Genomic DNA, 24875 nt, shown 5'->3' on the forward strand with positions numbered 1-24875 from the left:
TACAAGTATTAATATTATTGTACAAACCCGATGTTGAACTGAACGACTTTAAAGCGATATTATGTTACATAACTGTAACATAACAGTTGACAAAGCTCATTGTTTTGATAATTTGAAAAATTTAAAGACGATTAGTATTAATTATCTACTGAAGCCCGATTATCACAAAAGTTAATTAAATAAGAGATTTATTTTTTTTAATCCAGTAAATCGTATTAAAAAAAAAAAAAAAAAAAAGATTTAAAATGAAAACCGGAAAATATGTCAGTGTCATAGACTTTTAAGTGGATGTTGGAGTTATGGAGCAAAAAAAAACAAGAGACTCTTCTTTGCTTGTTTCTACAACTTGGCTTAAAGCTCATCCGCTTCGAGTCTTATAAATTTTTTCATTGTTTTAAAGTATAAGAAAAAGGGACAGCGACATGATGCAAGATAGCAAAGGAAATAAACGGAAGTACAAGATGTGAATTTATGATGATGTAAAAATTATATTCTTAAAAAATAATATTGTGAGTTTATATTTCTGGCGCGAATAAAAATTTTATAATATTTAAATTTTATAAATGGTAAAAAATTTGGCAAAAAAATAAAATAGCTTGAGGGTTGACCCTCTTCAATGTTATTTCTTACTCATTTTTGCACCTCTTCTACGTCTACTTTTATTACTAATGACCCTTGTAGTTCGCAGTGTCGTTTTCTAAGAGCCCATTCTATTTACCTTTTTATGTTTTTTTGTTTAACTTTTTTTCATTCCCACTTTTCTCGCGTCTTTATTTACTTTTTGCTATACAACTTCATCATTATTAACATCTTGATTTACTAAATATCTAGTGTATTGGTCCACAATTTAATTAAATTTTTTTCAAATTATTTATTGTTGAAACTAAATTGAAAATTTGTTTTTAAAAATAGAAAATAATTTTATAACAAAATTTAATCACGTTATTTTAAAATATATGTAATTCTTAGATGATTAAATAAATTATTATTGTTATAATAAAATAAATGTTACGCTTATGAGTTGAGTTAATAAACTATTACGCCGTGGAAAAGTCAAAACAGATAACTGATAAAATTTTCCTGAAGTATTGCAATCTAAAACATGAAAACCTAAACAATTTCCTGGTTAATATTCTAAGCGAGAAAATGTTTGTACTATTTTATATACACAATGTATATAACAAGAAAGTTTAACTGAAATAACAGAAATACGTCTGGGAGTATCAATTCAAGAACGGGAAAATTTACTTTTCATTTTAAACTTTCATCATCTCGATATAATTTAATCAAAACCTTAAAACCTCATTTTCATTTCTCACTTTTTGTAATATCTTTTTACAAATATCTATAGGTATAGAAGAAATAACAAGAAAAAACGAGGGCCACTATGAAAATAAAACAATTTAAAATTCAAAATTTTGGACTACCCACTTTGCCCCGTGAAAAATAGGCTGACTTAGAAAAAATTTAATGTTTCTGTATTTTTTTTTTTTTGGTATTTCCATTAATCCACCGAAAAAAAAATTAAAAAAAAATTATTTTCTGTACTCAAAAATTGACGGCGCAGTACTTAGGGGAGGGTGGGGTAGAGTGGCCCCCTGAAATTTTTATCAATAAAAAAAAATTTTTTTTTTCGACCAATTACTGTAAATCCGATATGTTTGCGCATTTTTAGCTCTACGCATGACATCTGGGGCAAAATGGACAAGCCGAAAATTTTGAAAAAGTGATTTTTTCATATATTTATCGTCAAATTAAAAAAAAAATTATAATATTTCCACATTTCTAGCCCTGCACATAACACCTCGGATAAAATGGACCAGCCAAAACTTCTGAAAAAATGATTTTTTCATATTTTTCGGCCGTTTCTGTATGTCTGAGGCAAATTTGGTCACGAAAAATATTCAAAAATAAAAATTTTTTTTCAGTTGATGAATTTTTGAAATAAAGTAAAACTATTTATAATCTAAAAAATTAATAAACACGTTTTTTGGGTTCAGAGTAATGTTAAATAAGAAGTATAGAATTGTTTTTTTTTTATTAAATAACAATTAGTAATTAAGCTAATCGAGGGTGAACGATTTATTACACCTAAAAATATTTTTTTTGAGTAATATAAAACCAAAAATAGTTGTCAAGAGAAAGAAATACATTCTTAATGATTAAAACAGTTTAAAAAAAAAAAAAGAAAGAAAGAAAAAAAAATTTTTTTTTTATTTTTTGGAGGGGGGCCTCTTTGCCCCACAAAAAAAAATTTTTTTTTGCAGAATTTCGGCAAAATGTCCATAAATTTGTTCGAAATAGGACAAAAGTAAAGTGATCTGATGGTTGAAAGACACAAAAAGTAATAATTGGCTTAGGGGGGCCGCTCTACCCCACTTTCCCCTATACACAAAAAAAAAAATTCTCGACTGAAGGTAAATATTCTTGATTCAAGAAAATTTTTTTGGAGACCTAAATTTTCTCAGATAAAGTAGAAATCTTCTCCAACCAAGACGAATTCTCTTGGCTCAAGAAAATCTTGACTTGGTTCCCGAAAACATTTGTCTTCAAAAATATTTTCTTGACTCAAGATATCTGTTTTTTTTTGTGTATATATATAATTATACTAAAATAAGTCCCATACATCTCAATTACAATTTAAAACTGTATAAAAAAAAATTTGAATAATAATTTTCGCGTATACATTTTTCCGACCCTTTCCTGACTATTCGCATCCATAAATATGAATATTTAAAACTTTTTATTTGAATTGAAAGTTTATATCATTCAATACCGTAAAGTAAAAACAACAATGTCTTTTTTTGTAAAGAAATAAAAATATCAAAACATGTAATTTATTTATAGTAGAGAATACGAACAATACCCCCTCAAGGTAAATTCTCTCAATATTACTTTCAAACAAGATCCATACTTTCCATATCAATAGACATATAAAGTCTCCACTGAATTTAGATTGTCTACTTTGATATTTAAATAAACGTTATTTATAGATATTAATAACAATTATTTTGTGGTAACATTAATTTAAATTTCAAATTCAATTGAATGCTTGTCCACGACAAGAAAAGAAGTTCCTTGATATCAAAAATAATTAATTGCCGTCAAAGCACTAAAATAATTTTAATTCAAAATATGTACAGTTATTAGGCATTCGTTAGTAGTCACTTGAGAACGGTCTGTATGTTAAAACTAAAATATTGAATTCTCTTGACTCATTAGCATGAACTTTGGCATAATAATGTGAGCAAGTTTGTAAATATAATCAAAGTGACATTTCCTATGGGATTTTAAGAAACGTGTAATAATTTATCTGCCAAAATGGCATAATTTATACACACATACATTCACTGAAATTTTTATTTCAATTTAGTGATGTGTTTAGTAATATTTTTGTAATTTATTCATGTACCTGAAGATCGGAACGTTTTTCCTGAAACGAAAATCGAAAAATTGAAATGAAAAGTAAAAAAAATCAACTAGATCTAGATTTCTGAAATGTTTCGCACGTCAGCCGAAAATTGCAGCCTACCCCATTTACTTCTCAAGTCAAATTATATAAATTTTTTCATTTTCGTTGCACGAAAAACGTTCCGATCTTCAGGTACATAATAATTATACTTAAGAAGTAAATGGGGTAGGCTGCAATTTTCGGCTGACGTGCGAAACATTTCAGAAATTTAGATCCAGTTGATTTTTTTTAACTTTTCATTTCGATTTTTTGAATTTCGTTTTAGGAAAAACGTTCCGATCTTCAGATAAATATTTATTCAAAAATTGTTTAGTTAAAAATTTAAAGTTAGCGAACAATATAAGTAACTAATAATTCAAAATTTCGATTATGGAAATTAAATAGGAGGAGAAACTGATGTCTGAGCTTCTCATGTGTTTTCCTTGAAAATCAAGAATTAATAATGCGCATATATCAAACATTAATTAGCTTGTAATTTCTCGTTACCGCATAAATGTGCATAGGAAATGTTTCAATAATTATTTCCTGTCCCAATTTCTCTTCATCCATACTTTTAATAATTACTTAACCAAAAAATTTTCGATTTACATCCGCGATTTTATAATTTTTCAAAAATGGTTAATCTAGGTCTATAATCTATATAAGCATAATAAATGAATATATATGTGTGTGTGAGTGTGAATTTGAAAGCGGATTAATAAATAACAAGTTATCGATTGCCGTTCATTTTGTCAAAATCTATACTTGCAATATGGTTAATAATTTATTCTCATATCGTAAGCTTCCACAAAACGAAGCATTTAAATAAAAAAAAAAAAAAAAAAAAAAAAAAAAATACATAAAAATGCTGAGATACAAAGTATTGTTTATGATTTATGAATATATTCATCTTTTATTTGCGAGCGTTAATACCTAATAGAAGATATAAATAAATATATAACGTTAAAACATGTAAATGTCATGCGTAAGTGCACTCAAACTTACGGCTTTTAGTATTGAATGACATTTATTCGCCCTCCTATTACTTTTTTCAGTGGGTGTTTGTTTCTACTCTTTACTGTATTACTGCCACGGATTTTTAGTTGGGTAAAAAAATTTAATCATAATTTTTTTGTTCATTTAAAGTTTAATATTTTCATCTAAATTATAGTTTATAATTATTTCATTTATTATTATTATTTACTAATAAAATTTGAATGAATAAATTTCCGTATTTTGCTTCTACGTTTTACTTTTTCTAGAAAATTAATTAACTACGCCAAGTAAATACACGACAATATTTACAAAAATAATTACTATAAGAATCGAACTAATTAAATTATAAATAATTACATGACTACATAACCCAGTGGTTTCAGTATTTTATCCATTATATTTAAAATATAATTCAAATTTCAGTTAACTCATGAATAATAAAAAAATAGAAATCTCACTCATAAAATAGCTTTTTTTTAAAAGTAAATTGGCCCTTACAAAATTTAATTAGATAGGTTTAATTGTTAATTAATTAATAAATATGGTATCAATTATATATTCCTTTAATTACGTCCATTGATTACAATACAACCGAGTTATTAGTAATTACACCCGTATCGAATGTTTTCCATGACTACTCAATATTCAAAATTTAATTACTAATAATTTATACTCAAAAAATTTATTCATTTAATTATTTAAATATCAGTTTATTATTTATTCCCTTTAACTAAAAATAAATGGAAATACTCTATATAAATATATATTTTTTTTTATTGCTAAAATATTTTTATTTGAGTCTTCTATAAATTTTTTTATTTCTAAAAAAAACTCATTTGCCAAAAAAAAAAAATTTATCAAAAAATTTGTTTTTTCAGGGTGGCCACATAGAAATAATTTTGAAATTCCCTGATATTTCCCGGTTTTCCAGTAAAAATTTTCACATTTTTTTCTACCTTAGAAATTTTATTCGTATCATTTAGATATTCAAAGTTTTTATTATATTTTCAATTTTAATAATTAAATTTGATAATTAAATCATGCGAGAAACCAGAAAAAAGGGCAATAAAATAAATTAATATTGCCTACTTTTGATTATTCGATGTTAAAAATGTATAAGTTCAAATATTTAACAAGAAATTTTATGATTAAAATGAATTCAAAATACACTGATTACAAAAATTAAGGGATATTAAAAAAATTTCAAATTTTTTGGTAAATTTCAACAGTTTGTAACTCAAAGGAAAATGGTCGTACAATAAAAACAAAAAGTCAAACTGTAGCTTCAAGTGTCTAGTTTTCTGATCTGGATCTTCAAATTTTTTTATTATGCACGGTTCCGGAGCAATAAAAAATCAATCATAATTATCGAAAAAAATTTATTGAAGCTCGAAGACCGTTTTGAAGACGAGCAAAAATTTGGTAAATTTCTTTTTCGATAGTTTTTTTAGGATTACTCCGGAACCACACATAATAAAAAAATATAAAGACCAGATCAGAAAACTAGACACTTGAAGCTACAATTTGTCTTTTTTGTTTTTGTCGTATGACCATTTTCCTTCGAGTTACAATTTGTTGAAAATCACTTTAAAATTTGAAATTTTTTTAATATCTCTTAATTTTTATAACTAGTGTATAATTGATAATTTTTCAAATTTTGAACTGTTACAATTTAATTCCCGGATTCTTTTCGAAATTTCCTGACATTTCCATGATATTTCCAGGTTGCATGAAATTCCCTGATAACTCCCGGTTCGTGGCCACCCTGTTTTTAAATACAAGTGAAAAGTGAAAAGATAAAATATTCAACATAATCAATTCAAGAAAGTCAATTTTTCCCAGCATTTTCACTTCACCCATCCCTCCCCTATAAAAATAACAATAAATTATTTATTTATTTATTTTTTTAAGTGCTCATTGAGAAACGTTTTAAAAACTAAATTATTCTCAAGTCAAAGTCTCTAGAGATGAACCAGTACCACTGATGCAAAATTTTTTTTCAACTTTCATTCTTTCATAAATATAAAAAAAAACATCTCAAGTGATTTTATTTTTTATTTTTTATATAAATATATTTATGTGCATAATGTATATAAATACTGGAAGATGTTTTCTGTAACAACAAATTTTTCAATAAAACGATTTATGAATTTGAAATATGTCTATATTTTAAATTATTAGATAAATAAATTTTATTCATTTGATAAGTTCGCTAGGAATTTACATTTCCGGTCAGTTAAAAAAATACCCCGAGGTAATGTTATTTCAAAAATAATAATCATAGAAATACAAAACAAAATTTGATATTTTTTGATAAAACAATAAAATTACGATAAGTAGTTTAAGGAGGACTGAACAAAGTGCACTTGTACTCGTACTTCCGCTCTATTTAAACTGTAAAACAATGAAGGATTCTCCTGTAAAGTAACTAATGTTTACCTGAACTTCTACTCTGTTATAATATTTTTTTAAGGGACGCATTGTATATAATTTTTCATTATTTTCGGAAAAAAAATGACTCAAAATCTGAGGAAGGAAAAAAAATGAAATTTAAAAATTTATTTATTTATATTTTTTTATCCCGAGGCGCTAAAAGGTTGGATTAAGTCCGGCGTTAAATGAGTACCGTCCAATTACCATTGGATTAGCGAACCCGTTAGTGGAAAACTTGTCTGCTTAGCAAGATTACAGGTTAAGAGCCTTGAAATTATATTTTCTTTTTTTATCACTTTCCATCGCAATCTCTGTCGTTTTTTATCATCACAAACTTTAAACCCTCTTCGAATTTACCATAATAATGTTAAAAAATTGTTTACATTTTTTTTTTAAATAATTGAGAAGATGAAATTTATTATTGTAAAATATTTTTATTTTTTTTAATATACCGGATGTTGATCACGAAAATTTGTTAGAAACAAACTGTAAATTTAGTCGCCGGTCAGATTGAGAAAATAATTTATGGTGGCCCGAATAGTTGAGTGGATTATTGAGGAACTAGAATAAAATTTTTGCGTTGAATATTTCTATTTTATAACATGCAAAATGGTAAGAAAAAAAAGTACAATTTTAGGACTACAAATTTCTACAAAGTACCCCCGCATGGAAAAGCTATATATTGTTAAAAGTATATAAAAAAATATATGGTGAATATGTGATAAATATATAGCGGCAAAAATATCTATATTGAAAAATATATGTTTTTTACATATATTGGATTATATATTTATAAAAATATATTTACTTGTATATAATGTTTTGTATTTTTCTATATATATTATCTCATATCATGCTCAATATATTCTTATCATATATGGATAGTATATATATAATTTATAAGTATAATATAATAAACTTGATATATATATCCATATATTTTGACTCATATAATTAGTGGTATATGGTCTCTATATAATTGATTATATATGAAAGAATTTATATGATTAAATATATGGTTCGCGGTATATTGGAATTATATTTTTCCAGTATATTAAAACTTATATTTTTCGCAATATATTGAAAATTTTACTTTTTTAATATACTGTTTCAATTTCTACACAATTCCACAAAAAAAAGTCAAATTTATTATTTTTTCTCCTTCTTTTCATTGACCTTATATTTACTGGCAATAACCTAAGAAAAGTAAAAAAAGTGCCATATATTTTACAATATATTGGAAACCATATATTTTGCAATATATTGGAAAACATATATAAAAAATATAAAAAATACTATATATTAATTAATATACTACTTTCAATATAATATATCAATATAAAATAGATATATTAAAATATATATGTAAAACATACATAAAAAAGTCATATATTGATAAATATATTGGTAATATATTCTAGCAATATATTTTTTTTCAATATATTATCATATATTAATACGGCAAAAATCTAAATATGATTTTATATATTGTACAATATATCACATTATAATATTCATATATTCTATCATATATGTTTTCACATATAAAGTTTTTTCATGCGGGCCACTTCTTCAAAAAAAAATTTTTTTTTTATTCTAGATCCTGCAATAGATATATTTAGGAGAGACCGGGGTGCTATGGCCCCCTGGGGTACGAAGGCTCTCTTCAAAAATTAGGTAAGAAAATTTTTTTTATTTCCGTCAAGTTATGACCTCTATAATGTTTTTATTATATTTTAGGTCAATATGTGATATGTGGGGCAAAATGAACCACTCGAAAAAAAAAAAAATTGTAACGAAAAAATTATTTTTCCTTTATTTTCCGTGAAGTTAATTTTTTCGTTATATTTTTTTTTTTTTTGTGAGTGGTCCATTTTGTCCTACATATCACATATTGGCCTAAAATGTGATAAAAACATTATAGAGGTCATAACTTGACGGAAAATAAAAACAAAATTTTTTTATAATTTTTTGGGGAGGGGGCCTTTTGTGCCCCAGAAAAAAAAAAGTTTTTTTTTTATTTTTTGCAAAATTTCGACTGATTCTTCCGAAATAGACGGAATATAAACGAATTTGATGGTCAAAAGCCACAAGAAGAAAAAAACGGCTTGAGGGGGCCTTTGTGCCCCGGTTTCCCCTATACTGATTAAAAATCCATTAAATTTTTTTGTTTCAAACCCATAGAAGAGCTCAATTGTCCTGCGCCACCCGGGTCCCTTTTTTTAAAGGAGCTAACTTCAACGCCATCTTTAAAATGTTAAAAATAATTTCTCTTCTTAGTTGTAACGATTTTTGTATATTTAAATAACAATAAAACAATCCCTTAAAATTTGAAAAGGTTTGATTTTTATTAAGATAGAAAAAAAAATTTTTTTAAAATCACGAAATTTCAAGCCTCTAGACTACCGGGTCTCCTTAATTTGAAAGATTTTATTTTTATGGAAAATATTTAAAAATAAATGAAATACTTATTTTCAAGATAGTCTATATATATGTATATCTGTTGATGTGAGTAAGTATTTATCAGGAATTTGTTAAGATAATTCATGTAATAACAGTACTGGCAAAGGAATCTTCAATCCTACCATTAAATACCAGAGAAATTCCAAGACATGACATATCATAAATTACCCAAGTGGGGATTTTGTACATTCTTCAAAATGCCGGGAATATTTTTCGATTGTCAAACAATATCATTTAGCCTATTGTCCCATTCAATAAACAAAAAATAACTAAATACTTTTATAAATATTCATCAGTCTAAACAAAAGCTGAATTAATTCATTTTATTGTTAAAACATGAAATTCAATCGTAAGCTCACGGTATCTAAATTTCAGTGAATTAAATATGATATACGATACAATACTATACTGTTGATAATGAATGCGTAGGCAACACGACAAACAATAGGATATTTTCATCTGTTTAAAGAAGATACTTTTCAAACTTCATAATTCTTTCGGGCTTAACATCTATTGTCTATATTTATTTATTAATGACCGATAATTTTCAGCTATTTGTAGAAAATATTTTTTTTTTATACAAAATAAATAATTCATCATTTTTAATTAATTATTTTAATCAACAGGTTCTAGTGTAATAAGAATAAATACGATCCAACATTTGTTCAATAAATTTTATAAAAATAAATCTCATACACAGAAAAAAAATTTTTTTTTGCCCCAAGAAAATTTTCGGTTTCAATTCATGATGCAAAAAATTTCTTGGGGCGAGTAAAAAATAGTTGCGTCAAGAAATCTTTTTTTCCTGTGTAACCATATTTAAATTAAACGTTCAATTAAAATTTCTCATCCCTCTATGCACGGAAAAAAATTTACTGTTGTTGTAACATCCGTGTAAAAAAAAATTGTTAAAAAACGGTTAAAAAAGTGTTGACTATTCTAAACTTCAAAACGTGACACAACGACGAACTTTTTTTGAACGTTTTTTAAACTTTTGAAAATTTAAGAGAAAAATTACTTAGTATCCTTGTATTATTAATATATGCTAATACGAAAAACGTTTATAAACACTTCAAAATTAGTTTTTTCTGAACATATTTTGCACTGAAAAATGTTAATTTGAGGTATTAAGTCAATTTTTATTTTTCGTGTATTTTCAAAAGTTTAAGAAACATTAAAAAAAAATTGATCGTTGTGTCACGTTTTGATGTTTAGAATAGTCAACACTTTTTTAACTTTTTTTCAACAATTTTTTTTATACGGGCATGGCTGCCTCCTGTTGCAGCAACAGTAAATTTTTTTCCGTGTACTCACGCAATTGTTACAAAAAATTTATAAATATTAACACAGAATCTTACCCCCGCTAAAGGCCGTCTTCAAATGAATACAAATGCACGCCATAAAAAAATTTGAATTTAATATAAAAAAAAGTCATTATTTATATCTACATTTTTTATGTTAAAAAAAAAAAACGCATAAAACTTCAGAGGCTGTAAAGTTACGCTCAATCTGGGCTCGCTATTGGGATTAAACCATCTACCCCCTGCTGTACACAACAATATTTCTGATGTCTCAATTTACACTGTAATTTTTCCATAATCACTCGTCTGCTCTCTATAAAAATATATTATACACACCCACATACATAACTTAAGCGGATAACTAATTTAAAATTTTTTTATCCAATATTCTCTTCAATTATTTACTGATGCAACTTTTAAAAAAAGTTATTATCGATAACGTGATTCTCTAAATAGTAAGTAAGCTAAATAAATATTTTACGACATCTAGGTTTTAAAATATGCTGAGAATATAATGTTCAAAAAATATCATATATATTTATACATATGAGGTGGATCGTACATAGAAATTTAAAGATTCGCGGATACCTTTTCATTCGGCGAAATTGCTTGAGAGCTTCTTTACCTTGTATTTTATTCCACTAACCTTTTTTTTCTCTATTCAATTTATATCTATATCTACAAATTTTTTTTTTCTTTTAGAATCCTATAGATTCAGGAAATAGTTCGAATAACCATCTTTTTACAAGAGAGCTAAATCCGTTTACTTGCCAAAAACAGTCTATACACGAAAACTGACGTAAGAAAGTAAATAAAAATCCCATTTCTTAAAAAAAAAAAAATATCTCTATTTTATTCAATGATACATTTATTTGATCCAAAAGTTATTAAATTTTATATATAATTCAGTTTTTTTAAATAATTTTAATCCCAAAACTTTACTCTAGGCTTTAATAATTTCAATAAAAATTTTCTTACAAAATAAAAATTCCAAATTTTATTTTTTATTTTCTGACTAAAAATTTGAGAAAATAAATTATTCTTTTCCAAATCAATTAAATGCAATCGAAGGCTTAACGTTTCAGTTTAAAAATGATTTTTTTAATGACATAATAATTTGTTGCAACCCTCACCCTTGAGCTTGGACTCACAGTAAAACGCGAACAGGTGACGTAAAAAATTTATTTAAAATTGTAATTGAAACTCAAATAATAATCTTTCGTGTCAAATCGTAAAACTGACAGGAAATTTCTTTTTTTTTTAAACATTTCCGAAGCAAATTGAAATTTTTTTCCTTTAAATTTTTTTTACTAAAATTTTTTTTTTTTTTTTTTGCGGTCAATTAATTAAAACGGAAGATAGATTAATTAATTTAATAAAAAAATGATTAAAAATAATGAATCATTTGTTATTCATAAAATAACGAGGTAAAGGGTAATGAAAGAGTGCAAAGTGTCAGCCGGTCACAGGAGTGCCAGCAGGTAAACACAGCCGAGCATAAGATGGGACGGGAAAGGATATAGTGGATCCTTAAGAGCTTCACAAAAGTGCTCTTGAAAGTAACGACTTAACACAACGACGTATAACTCCCGTCGCGGGTGCGGTGATGGAGTGAGAGCGTTAAAATAAGAGGGCAAAAGTAATGACATTAATGTCACTTTTTATACCCAGCAAATGATAAATTTATATCGATTGACAGAAATTAATAAATGAGGGGAAAGAAATATGTTAATAATTAAGAGCCACTAAATGTTTGTATACACAGTAAAATAAAAGCGAATTATTTGATAAATTGAGTGGAATTTTTTTTTTTTCTAGTTCTTTTTGTTTTATGAGGATAATAATAATGATATTAATGTAGCAGCTGTCGAGATGATAAGTTGCACTATCTTTGTTATAACTTCACTGTTAAATTGCCTCGCGATTGTTAAGTTAGATCTTGTCAAACTGAAAAATTTCTGAGATATTTATTGGGTCTATCAAAAATATTGACAGAGTAATATAACAAAAATGTTTTAATCTTCAAGGTTTATATTTAAGTAATTTCGAAAAATGATAATAATTTTTTATATTTTACTTTTTGAAGGAGAAAAAATTAATTGAAAATTTGTAGGGTTGATTTTCAATTTAAAAATTTTTTATGACCCACATTGTCCTGTACAAGTTTTTAAAAAATATTTGGTGGCCAATTTTGTCCCGTGAAATTTAAATTTATGAAAAATTTTTTGAAGACCATTTTGCCTCCGTTCCCTATACTAATTAAATAAAAATTCAATGCGCATGAATAAATTTATTGTTTAAAAATAATCTCTGCATACTAATGTATGAAAAAAAAATCTGACATTTATTATAATGCAGTTTTGTCTTTTTTTATACAACAGAAATTCAATAAAAGTTAAGAAAATTTTCACGACACTAATTTATTTACATTTGTTTTTCTTTGCAAAAATAATAAAAAAATTTTATTTTATAAAAACTAAAATAATCAATTTATTTATGTAAATTTTAACTACTCAGTGAAAAAAAACCCATGAAAAAATTTCTACAGATTAACATTTAAAATTTAAAAAAAGAAAAAAAAATATCTCAAGTAATTTCCCAAGCCAATTTTATTGCACAACTTTTTATATTATTCATCACACTCAGTAACGTCTTTGTAAGTGTAATTTCTTTTAACCGGAGCACTTTGTAAGCTGTACTGTGCCGTACAACCGGCAAGTAATACCATCAGAAAATGTCCGTTCTCGATGGTAATTTTTTTAAAACTGACCGATTTAAATACAAAGAATGTTAGGTCAGTCTTTTTTCTCTTGACAAAGAATCCCCAGGAAAATAAATTTCCCAAGTAGAAGTAAAATTTAAGATGAAAGATAACAAAAAAAAATGTAGTGAAAATTGGAGATGGTAATTTATTTTAATCAACTACAGTTTAAGTGATATATGTAAAGGAATGTGACGTCATTAGGCCTATGACACGTGACGTTAGCGCATGTACTACTTTATTTTTTTTATTATCATATATTGTTATTATTTCATATATATATATATAGAGAGAGAGAGAGAGATAACTTCTTTTGTTTAAGCCGTACAGAAGGGCGCCCGAGAAAAAGCTCACTCTTGAGTGGTCAAAGAGAATATAATGGCTCATATATGCCTATACTACACGTATACATGTATACCAGCCACCAATACTTGTATTGCTCGTGATGTGGATCATTCATTCGAACGACGCTCGCGATCGACGTCGCGATGGATTAAAAACAAAAGCTTTGTCAATTATGTAGGAAAATGAACAAAGATATTTATAAAAAATATATTAAATACAAATAAAATATAATCGATAGGTTAAAAAATTGGAAAAAAAATTCGACAACTGTTTTTTTTTATGAAATTCAAAAATTAATGAAAGAGGGGTTTAGAAATTTGTGAAATAAATCAGGGATTAAAATTTTAGTAACGAGAGACAGAGCTAAAAAAATGAAATAAATAATTGTACTGATAACTTGCGCCTGAATGTACACGGAAAGAAATTTTCTTTAAAAATTACCGTTAAATTTACTGTAATCGTGGGACGAATGGCACGACCTAATCATTTGTCAGTAAGTGAGATAATTTTTAAATTTTTTTCAACAAATTTTACCGTAGTCTACCGTAAATTTTATTCGGTTTTCGGTAAATTTTATGAAGTCTACCACAAAATAAATAAATTTTTTCGTAATTTTTATTTCAAAAATGGTAATAAATAAAAGCGCCGCATTATATCTAACGATTACAGTGAATTTAACGGTAATTTTTAAAAAAAATTTCTTTCCGTGTAGTAAAAATTATAAAGAGTTGATTTCTAAATTAGTATGAGATAAAAATTTTTCTAAATAATTAATAGGCTTTGGAATGAATACTTAAGATTTTGTAGGATGGCTTTAATTTCTGTAGGTTATTAGTTGAGTAACCGGTTATAAAAGTAAAAAGTGTCGTTTAAACTTTGATAGCTGATAACTCGAAGAAATCGTCCCAAATCTTGCTAACCCTCCCAATTAAATGAGAAAAGATAGATTCGACGTGACGTTTAAATCAATGAAAAAAAATCTCTAGGCCTATAGAGCTGCTTATTTTTAAACCCCCAGAAAAGCGAGTTTTCACATTTTTAAACAAAGAAAGCAAGAAATGATGCACTGACGACATAAATAATGAGGCAGCTCTCGAAATTTTAGCTCTTACTGGAATTTCAAATTGGACAGCCGGCGGTTTTCAAAAGACAAAAAAATTTTTTATTACCTATACGTAAGAAACTCAAAATATTAAACGTGAGTTTAAATGAAAATTTACATTGCCTTTAATTTTCACAAAATTACATATTTGAAGCCATTTCTCAAACCGCTAAAATTTTTTCCCTCGATTTTATACCATTGACGTTATTTGTTATATGTTTCTATACATAAAAATCAAATATATAAAATGGCATGAAATGAATAAAAAATTTTATTTATATAAATAAATATAATACTATAATATTATCGACAGAATCTACTATATTTTTATTACGCCTGTTGCTTCCTACGAAATAGTGCAAGTTCCCTCAACTTTACAACCGCAACCAACTAAATTCACTTTCATCAAATAATTCAACGAATTCCTATTATTGCAAAAATAAAATTTTATAAATTATTTCAATTTTTCACCCCCGCCTCGTAACCTTATACTTGAATATTTATCGAGTTAATAAAAAAATGAAATTTTAAATTTATTCCCAATAAAAAATTCCCAATCGACAAAAAAAAAAAAAACCTGAGTTGCGATTTTAATTAATTGATTTAATAAAAGAAAAAAAATTATTAAAAATTTAAGGAAAAAAAAGAAAATTTATTAAAACAAAAATACGCAAACTTACCTAATAAATAGTAACAATTACTAAGACTCGTCACAAAAATAAATAATTAATGTCGAAAAGTAGCCAAAGTCGTCGTTAAATCAGACACCTCTTATTCGTAATTTAAAAAAAAGAAATTTTAATTCAAAATTTATCTTATGCTTCTTTAGATACCTTAAACTTGTAATTCTGTTTCAGCTTTTTTATTCTTCTTATTTAAATTATTTTCTCTCGTCTTGTTTAATAAATAAAACTTTATATTGGAGAACTCAGTCCGACAGGCAGGATCAGACTGAAGCTCCGCGTGCCGCGATCGCTACATAGGACCGGCATCAACGTTACGTCACGAAACCACCTAACCAATAGGCAGTGGGTTTAGTATAACGGGGGTAAAACGGGGTAAGTATTTAGCCCTACAGTTATTCCACACCCCCAGGAAACTTTACGTTCAATTCATACTAAAATCAAACACCTGTAATACCCATACATCACTTCTACCACCTGGATTTTTTTACACATATTTTTTCAATGACACTTTTTTTTTCCTTCCGAGCTCGTGCAATATTTCATTCATTTATCTCATATCCCACGCGAAAATCTAGTCATATAAATCGTAATAATTAAAATGATATACGTCTAATTAATTAAAAAATTACTATAATTAAAATTGATTTTTTTTTGTTCATAAATTTTGTAATATTTATTTTTTCGTATAAGACAGATTTTATTTTTACACTGGGAAAAAAAGCCGGAGTAAGCCCAGGCGGTGTAGGAGTTAAAATTCTCGGTGTTAAATTTCAACACCGCCGCCAGTGTAAATATTCTTTACCGGTGTTGAAAAAATTTCCCGGCGTTAAAATATTTTTCAGTGCTTAAAATATTTAACTTTGTGAATATTTTTACTCACTCGATTACTACACTAAAAATTTTTTGGACCCGGTGTAGTGTAGATGCCTCGGTGTAAAAATTTGTGTGAAAATTACACCAAATACGGTGTTAAGTTTAGGCAGTGTGAATTTTAAATTGTCACACCGCCAAATGTGTCAATGTATAATTCATGATAATTTTGCGTTAAAAAAATTAATCATAAGAATATTGAAATGTTCAAAATACTATTTAATGTCCAATTAAAATTAATGTAGTTATTGATTAAGTAGTTAAAAATATTCAACGATCGTTTGTTGCTCAAAATTATGAGTAACAGAATGGTGTAAAAAAGTAGATTACACCGTGTTAAAATTACACGGATGGAAAATTTACACCTAGAAAATTTTACACCGTTATTTGACACTACACGGACGTGTAAAGTTCTCCGGGTCCATTTTTACACCGAAATTTTTTACAGTGTACAGTTGGACAGAATTTTTATTAATTAATTAAATTATTGGTGATTGAAATGATGGGGGTAAAATCGTGGAATTTTTAATTAAATTTTGTATAACATAAATAATTATTTAAATAAGTACATAGCAAAATTGAAATTACTTCCGGATAATATTCATTAAATTTTAATATTTTTTTTATATGTAATACATTTTTTTTTTAATTTCTAAACGTGGAATTTTTTTTTTACACCGATTTAACACCGATATTTCAACACCGCTAAATTACACCACCTACACCTGTGTCATTTCATTTTAGCACCAGCGATGTAAAATTGCGTCTATTTTAAACACTGCTCTTATTACAATGTAGAAAAAAAAAAGTTTTATTTACGTCAAGAAAAAATATCTGTTAGAAAAAATGGACTTTACGATTTTTGCAATGTTTGCCGTTTAGTTTTTTTTTTTTTTACTTTTATCGAGGGAAAAAATTGAAACACTCAATATGTTACGTTCTTTCAATCGTTATGCCATCACCCTAAAACAACGTGGAGTGTGTCACAAGTGGTAAACATTCAAAAAATGACAACGCTTTTTTGTTTAAAAGAAAAAAAGTTAAATAAAAGTGTAGTAAAATAGAATGAAAATAGACGTGAATTGACACTGGGGTAGTGTACGCTTTGATATATAAAAAAAAAATGGCTTATTTTATTTTATTTTTTTTTTTCTTGTATTTTATCTTAATGCATTTTTAATGAAGATGATAAGCATCAAATTTTGTATAATATATAAAAATATGAAATACTAGCTATCCTGCTAAAAATTATTCTCATAATAATATGAGTGAAGTACATAAAAAAAATATATAAAAATATTTAAAAAACAATTTTAAAGTTTTATATGACCATCAAACGAATGTGTGATCTAATAGTATGTTAATATGCACCTAGGGCGGAAAGTAGGACATGGGAACCCGCGTGATATTTCCACCTGAGCCGAAGTCAAGTTACGATGTCGTATAATCCTCCCATGGTGTGTATATACAAATTATGTCACACCAGAATTAAAATTTCGGTAAAAAAAATTTTTTGGAATTTAAAATTTCAGGTTAGAGAAAAATTACAGTATTTTTTATTTTTCAACATATTAGTAGATAATGATAAAAAAGGCAGCGTTAAATTGTTGAAAAGCTACAGAGGAAAAAAAATTAGATGAAACCTGTGATTTTTCATGATTCTGAAATTAGCCGACGTCCAATAATTTTTAGATTTTTTTTTTAAACAATAAATTATTAAAAAAAAAAATATTTGGAAAAATTGCACCTATAGTTTATTAAATTTTCTACATGTGCATATTTTTTTTTTTTTTTTTTTTTTAAATTAAGTCGTTGAAACAAAAATTCGAAAATTTTTAACCGTCTGCTAACTTCAGGATCATGATTTTTCGTATGGGTTTATTTTAAATGTATGAAGATCCAAATTGTACTGATTTTTTGTCGCTCTTAAAAAATTTAATTGGATTTTTTTTAACATTATCTACTTGTGTGTCAAATTTCATTAAATTCTGAATGATAATTCGAAAAACGACAGTTACTTCTTCAAGTAACAGGAAGACTTCAATTTTAAAAAAAACTTTTACTAAGTTACCCTTTTAAATAAAAAAAAATTAAGTTGTAAAATTAGTTAATTCTATTCACGATCATAGAAAAAAGTTAAAAAATCAAGATTATAAAGTATAAGTAAAGAAGTAAAATAACGTGAGTTTAATAGTCAATTCGCGACGGACGCGGCTCGTTACCACAATCTACTAGAATGTCTCCCAGTGGATTTACTTGTATCCCTTTGGCTCGTTTCTCTTTAAGTGACTACTAGATTTTAATCATTTTTACAATTACAACTTTTTCAATTATTTATTTATTTATTTTTTTTTTTACTCAACATTTAACTGACAAAATTATCAATCAAAGATTTACGACTTTAAAATAGTCCTTTTATTTAAATCTTTGAAAATGTATGCAAAAAAAAAAAAATTAAGAATTGAATAAAGTTATAAAAGTTAAGATAAATTTAAATTTATTTATAAAACTTTAAAGTCACAGATATTAATTCAAAGAGTTATTTGTCTTGACATCCCTTCAAAGAATTATTCGAGCATCAGTTCTGTTACTTTGATATCCGCCGGAAGTGACGTTGTTGCTAGACTTCATTGATTCGCAAAACGCGAGTCTGTACATTTCTTACAGCAATTTTAGGTTTACTCAATTCAATTAATCAACTCGTGAATATTAATTATTTTTACTAAAATTAAAATGAAATGAATTTTCATAAAAAAAATTAATACCATGAATTAAAATCGTTTAAAAATAAAATTTGTAAAGAAACTATGGACTTTAGAGAAAAACATTTAAAACAAAAATTGTAAGAAATTTAATTTTCTACAAAAAAGATTTCAAAACTTATCAACCTACGGTTGAAAGTTTTGAAGTTATAGAGAAAATAAACAAGAAATCAGTTAACATAAAAATAATTATGATCCTGAAGTTAGTGGACAATTAATTATTTAAAATTTTTTTTTTTTTAGATATCAATTACAAAAAAAAAAAAGTAAAAATATGCATAGGTAGAAAATTAAAAAATCCGTAGGTGCAATTTTTTAAAATATTTTTTTTTATAATTCATCAGCTTAAAAAAAAAATCAAAAAACTATTAGACGTCTGCTAACTTCAGTATCATAAATAATTTACTAAAGTTGATTATTTTTACTTTGACTCACTATTACGTCCAAATAATTAGATGTACGTAAAAATGTAATGAGACCTTTTTTGTAGAAAATTTAATTAGCTATCAATTTATTCATGTACATATTTATCATATTTGTATTAGTTTAGTCAGAATTTTTATTTTTTTACAATAACTTTAATACGTAAATGTTAAAGTTTAAAAAATATATATATAATATATATATTTATCGAAATTGACGTCTAGTAACGCGGGCGAGAAGACTGCCACTATATATATGAATTATTAAATAACTATATATATGAATTATTAAATAACTTTCAAAATATTATCAATGAAAAGTGGCAGTGAATATTAAAATATAAGTGAAAATCAATAAACTAATGACTTTATAAATAAAGAGAACATGTATCCATGTAAGTAATTATTAAAAGCTACCTTTGATCATGAAATTCAGTCGACTAAACTTTAATCGATTTCATTATTAAAAAACTTTGAGAATTCTCAAACAAATTAATTACTTTAAGAAAATTTCCATGTTTTTAAAAAAAGTTTTTTTGAACAACTAACAAAAAAAGTATATAAATATATAAAAACCATTCAATAAAATGCAAAATTACGACTCGTTAAAGTGTATTGTACAAAGTGACATCAATTAAATGAAGTAGAAATATATTTAATAAAAAATTATGAGTCATTTTTTAAAAAATTCTCTGACTTTTTCAAAACTTATTTATTTAAAAAAAGGTTTGAATTATTATTGAGGTTATTGTTATTATTGAAGTTATTTGTAATACAAAATAATAGAACTCAACATGGATTATTGCGGCTTCTACATTTTGCCTCAACTTTGAAAAATAAAGTAGCGACTGACCGTCATAATAATAATAACATTAATAACCATTGAAGCTAAATAACGAGAAACTCAAGCTATGTAATTCACAAGGAACTTAACTTGTTGCGTAATAACCAAAAATGCAAACTAACATTCAAAGTTTTCTTGCTCTGTCTGAGTTACAATTTACGTCACATGAATGCCCACGTGATTTTCTAACAATATCATTAAAGATAAAACTCGATAAATAATTTTATTAATATATAAGTTTGCTAATTAGTCTTAATCAATATATAAATAATATAAAATTTATCTATGTATTGAAAATTTATTAAATATACTTATCTAAATTTATTTCAGAAGGGTCTGAACTTTTTTCTCTATCACACTCAAGTCAACAAACGGAACTATCCTTGTTGCACTTGCGCAGTAAATGGAAACTTTGTCCCCGTTTTTCTCTTAAACAAATGAATATTTTTCAAAAATCAAAACGTAGACTGCTAGTTTATAGAGTAATGCATCGAGCCTCGTTCTTAGTTTTGCGTTTAGAGGTTTAGTTTGAGAGAAAAGCTTGGACAAAAATTACTATAGACCCTTCCTTAAATATATTTATAAAATGCACAAGAGCAGATTTTCGATGCCAATAATTACATTAATGAATTTCGTAGGTCAAAAAATTCGATCTGTTTCAAATCGAATAAAAATTCCAAGTTATTTATATTCAATTTGTATTAACATGTGAAATTTAATCGAGTTTTACCCGTACTATTCCTTACTTAGACCATTTGCAGACTTGTTTTCAATAATTTTTAGCCTGGTTAACTTTCACTGCTTATTATTTTTATTAGTCTCTTTTTGATCGCCTTCAGATCAAAAACAGCTCAAAGTTTCTATAAAAATTTAAAGACTGACCAATTAGTCCAAATACGATCTAGTCCGACTAAAATTAGATCAAATTTTTCGACCCGGAATTTTTAATTTCTCATTCATCATTATTTGTACTCTTGTGGCTTAAATTTTTTAAATAATGAATAATTAAATTTGATTATTATAATTGATGCGATTTTTAAAATTTTTAGAGACTTTAGAATAAAGATCACATCATTTGGAGACCAAGCTGATGTTACTTTCACTTTATCAGAAATTAAATTCTTAAACAAAGTGTTGGCTAAATATAATTCCGGACATTGATGTACCAGATCACTAAAATTACGTATCATAAATCATCCGATCGAAACAGAATATAAATTATTGTCTATAATTGTAAGACCTATTAAAAAATTCAAGTAAAAAACTAGAAGAGATTTCTGTAAGAATACGAATCTTTCGATAAAAATTTAAAAAATAATTTATCAATTGAGGAATTTGTTGAAAAAATAGGAATTCAAGTTGGAAACTGAGAGAAAACGGTTACCCTGATAGCTGGCAGCAAGCTAGCGACAACCTACTGCAGCAACTTATCATCAAGTTGGCCGCAAATATTGGCATTCCATTAGTTGACAGGAAGTTGCCTTCAATTTTCTAAAATAATGGCGACAGATTGCGGCAGAAGCCCAGAGTTTCAGTTCAGAAATTGAAATTAAACTTTTGACATCTCGATGATATACCGTATATATAAAAAATTTCAGTTCAACTTTGTAGCTCTCATATACATAAAATAACATGTAAATTTGACGTAAAATTAAAGCTGCTATTTTACATCAACTTCAAATGTAATTTCACGTGTGGAAGAGTGCAAATATTTGAAGTGAAACTTTTATATGCACTAGACATCATCGAGATGTCAAATGTTTCATATCAATTTTTGAGTTAAAATTTTGATCATCCAAAGAGTTCTCATCGAAAGTTGCTAACAATTTGAAGTCAACAGTTACAAAAGCTGAAAGTTGTCGTCAATTTGATCGCAACTAATTGACACCAACTTTCTGACCAGAAAGTCTTGCTATCGGGCGGTTAATTTTACACGGAAACGAGAATAGGAAGCGACCTATTATTTATTACTTGTTTTAGCGAAAAACTGTTGGAAATCTAGACACGATTTATTTGTCATGTCTAGAGAACTACCGTCAGTTGCTATTGTGATTAATTGCCGACAAAGCAGACATTGGATCAGCAGCTTTTCGCAACGCGATAACTATGGAGGATAGAGGTCCTCTACCCTTCATAGCGATAACATTAAAAAATATTTTTTTTTTTGTAATGATAAAATTACGAGGATAATTCTGAGCAAAGTACTAGAGTTTAACTTAAATTTTAATCCAACAATATTGTTAAACTATTTAAATTGTAATAATATCAACAATTTTAAATCATAAGGAAAGCTTGACTCACCACACCGAGAAACGTCCAGACCAGCAGACAATTCTTTCAGTTTCTATAACAAAAAGAAAACAATTGTTCATCAATAAACATGAAATTTATTTTTAAAAAAATTATTTCTGTCTGAAACTGAATCTTTTCTCACCTCGGCGGCCGTAATTCTAAATTATCTGCATCAGGACCTATTTCATCTGGAAGATGTCGCTTTTATCCTGAGCTGAAACTGACACACCATCAAAATCTTCGCACCAACTGAAAAAAAATTCAAAATTTCATTAGATTAAAAAAATAACTAATCAAGATCAAGTATTTTATAATTATTTACTAAAACTTAATTCAAATTATAATTTTTTAAGTTCACAAATTTATTATTACCTTGAATATTATCTTTATTTTGAATAATTAGATGAAATTTAAGTCATGTCGCCTTGAGTGGCGGCTTAACCCACGAATCCAGCGATGACCTGTTAACTCCTGGTAGTCCTGGTCCGGATATTCCCATATTTTAATTTTCTTTTTAGTAACGATGCTCTACATCTTGTCTTCTCGAGTGGGCCTTACCCCACAGTGATCTGTCTCAAAAGATTATGGCGCCAGAAAAAACTCGTAAATAAGATATCGCTGAGTGATGGATGAGGGCAAGTGTGTAAAATGGCATGTCTGAAATCTTAGTAATCATAAGTGGAAGAAACCCTTTTTAGGGTATTGAGAAGAAGTTGCATCTCACCACTAATCTGCAACCTGAAGACTAATACAAGGAATTAGTACCATGGGGGGCCCATTCCAAGCCCCACTTCGACCAGAATCTCTTTATTTCCTGAGATGGGCCCAAGTGAGGTTGGACTCGTGGTGGCTGTTGGTTCGGCACCCACACGCAAAGGATCTCTGATCCTCGGGTTATAATATCGGCCAATATTGAAAAGAAGGGATACCGCAGCGCAAATATGCCTAAAAGGCTGAGGTATCAGCTTCTGGTCGGAGGAGGTAGACTTAGGTCCCGTTACATTAATTAATTCTATATCTTGTCTGATGAACAGAAATATTGTTCACTATAACAATACATCATCATAAAAATTAATATTTAAATAAGTTGACAATTAATTGCACTAGAATTATAGCTTACGTTTAAATATCATCAATTTTTCCCGGTATGTGATGATTTAATATCCTGTAAGTAGAATTTTATCGCTCACTCTCAGAACACCTTGAATTTTATGAACCTGAAAAAATTTGTGACCGAAGGCAAGCAAAGATTCTTCAAAGAACGTACGAGTTCATTGATTTATATATTTTATATAAATTTATATATGTATGCTACGACATAAAATTTCCAGTCGTTCGATAGGCGAAAAGTAAGAGATCGAAAAATGAAATATTGAAATTTTTTGTAATTATAGTGATGATAATTACAAAGATAAATGTAAAAGTACTTAAAGCTTAGCTTTAGAGAGTAATTAGTTTAACAATATTGTTGGATCATTGAAATAATAAAATTGTAGAAATTATAAATTTAATAAATTAAATTCACTCACCACGCCGAGAAACTTCCAGACCAACAGACAATTCTTTCAGTTTCTGTAAAAAAAAATTACGAATAATTTTCATCAGTCAATATGCAATTATTTGTAAAAAAAAAAAAATTATTATAAAATTTATGCTTCGTTACCTCGGCGGACGTTATCATAAATTTTCAGCCACTGGAATCGCTATCCGGAAGCGAACTCAAGTATCTGACGATCACACCAGTAAAATTAATTTGATAACTGAAAAATATGTTTTAATTTTTAGACTTCGATAGTATTTATTAAAATGCTAATTATTATTTATGTTCGAATTTTCGGCGTTAAAAAATTATTCTTACCTTGTAGTCATCTCAAATGAATGATAAAATAAATTTTCTTGCATGGTAATCTTGATTAGTGAACACAGGATATTTCAACGGCGAATTCTGTAAGCTTCGGCGCTGATGACAATTTTTTGAATTTGAATTTCCCGCTCGGCGGCCATGTTTGCTTGGTGTTTTGCTGAGCCCCTTTGTTGTTTCATCAGGATCCATTGTCTCGACATCGATATATTTTATATTTTTTTTTCAGTATTCTGGATCTTAACCTGAAATTCAAATTAAAAATTTTAATTAATTATTTTTTCAT

General features: G+C 27.0%; 1 protein-coding gene across 4 annotated transcripts in view; it reads right to left on the bottom strand.

Annotated features, from left to right (window-relative positions):
• Positions 1-15810, bottom strand: part of LOC130670892 (tachykinins) — a 59567-nt gene extending 43757 nt beyond the window's left edge. For 3 of the 4 annotated variants that reach the window (XM_057474506.1, XM_057474505.1, XM_057474503.1), the window contains exon 1: positions 15533-15810. The gene's annotated coding sequence lies outside the window, so the exon portion shown is untranslated. The remainder of the gene's footprint in view (positions 1-15532) is intronic. The other variant, XM_057474504.1, reaches the window with a different exon arrangement.
• Between the last annotated feature and the right edge of the window lie 9065 nt (positions 15811-24875).

The sequence above is a fragment of the Microplitis mediator genome, chromosome 7 (assembly GCF_029852145.1).
Source record: "Microplitis mediator isolate UGA2020A chromosome 7, iyMicMedi2.1, whole genome shotgun sequence".
In the NCBI taxonomy this organism is placed as follows: domain Eukaryota; kingdom Metazoa; phylum Arthropoda; class Insecta; order Hymenoptera; family Braconidae; genus Microplitis; species Microplitis mediator.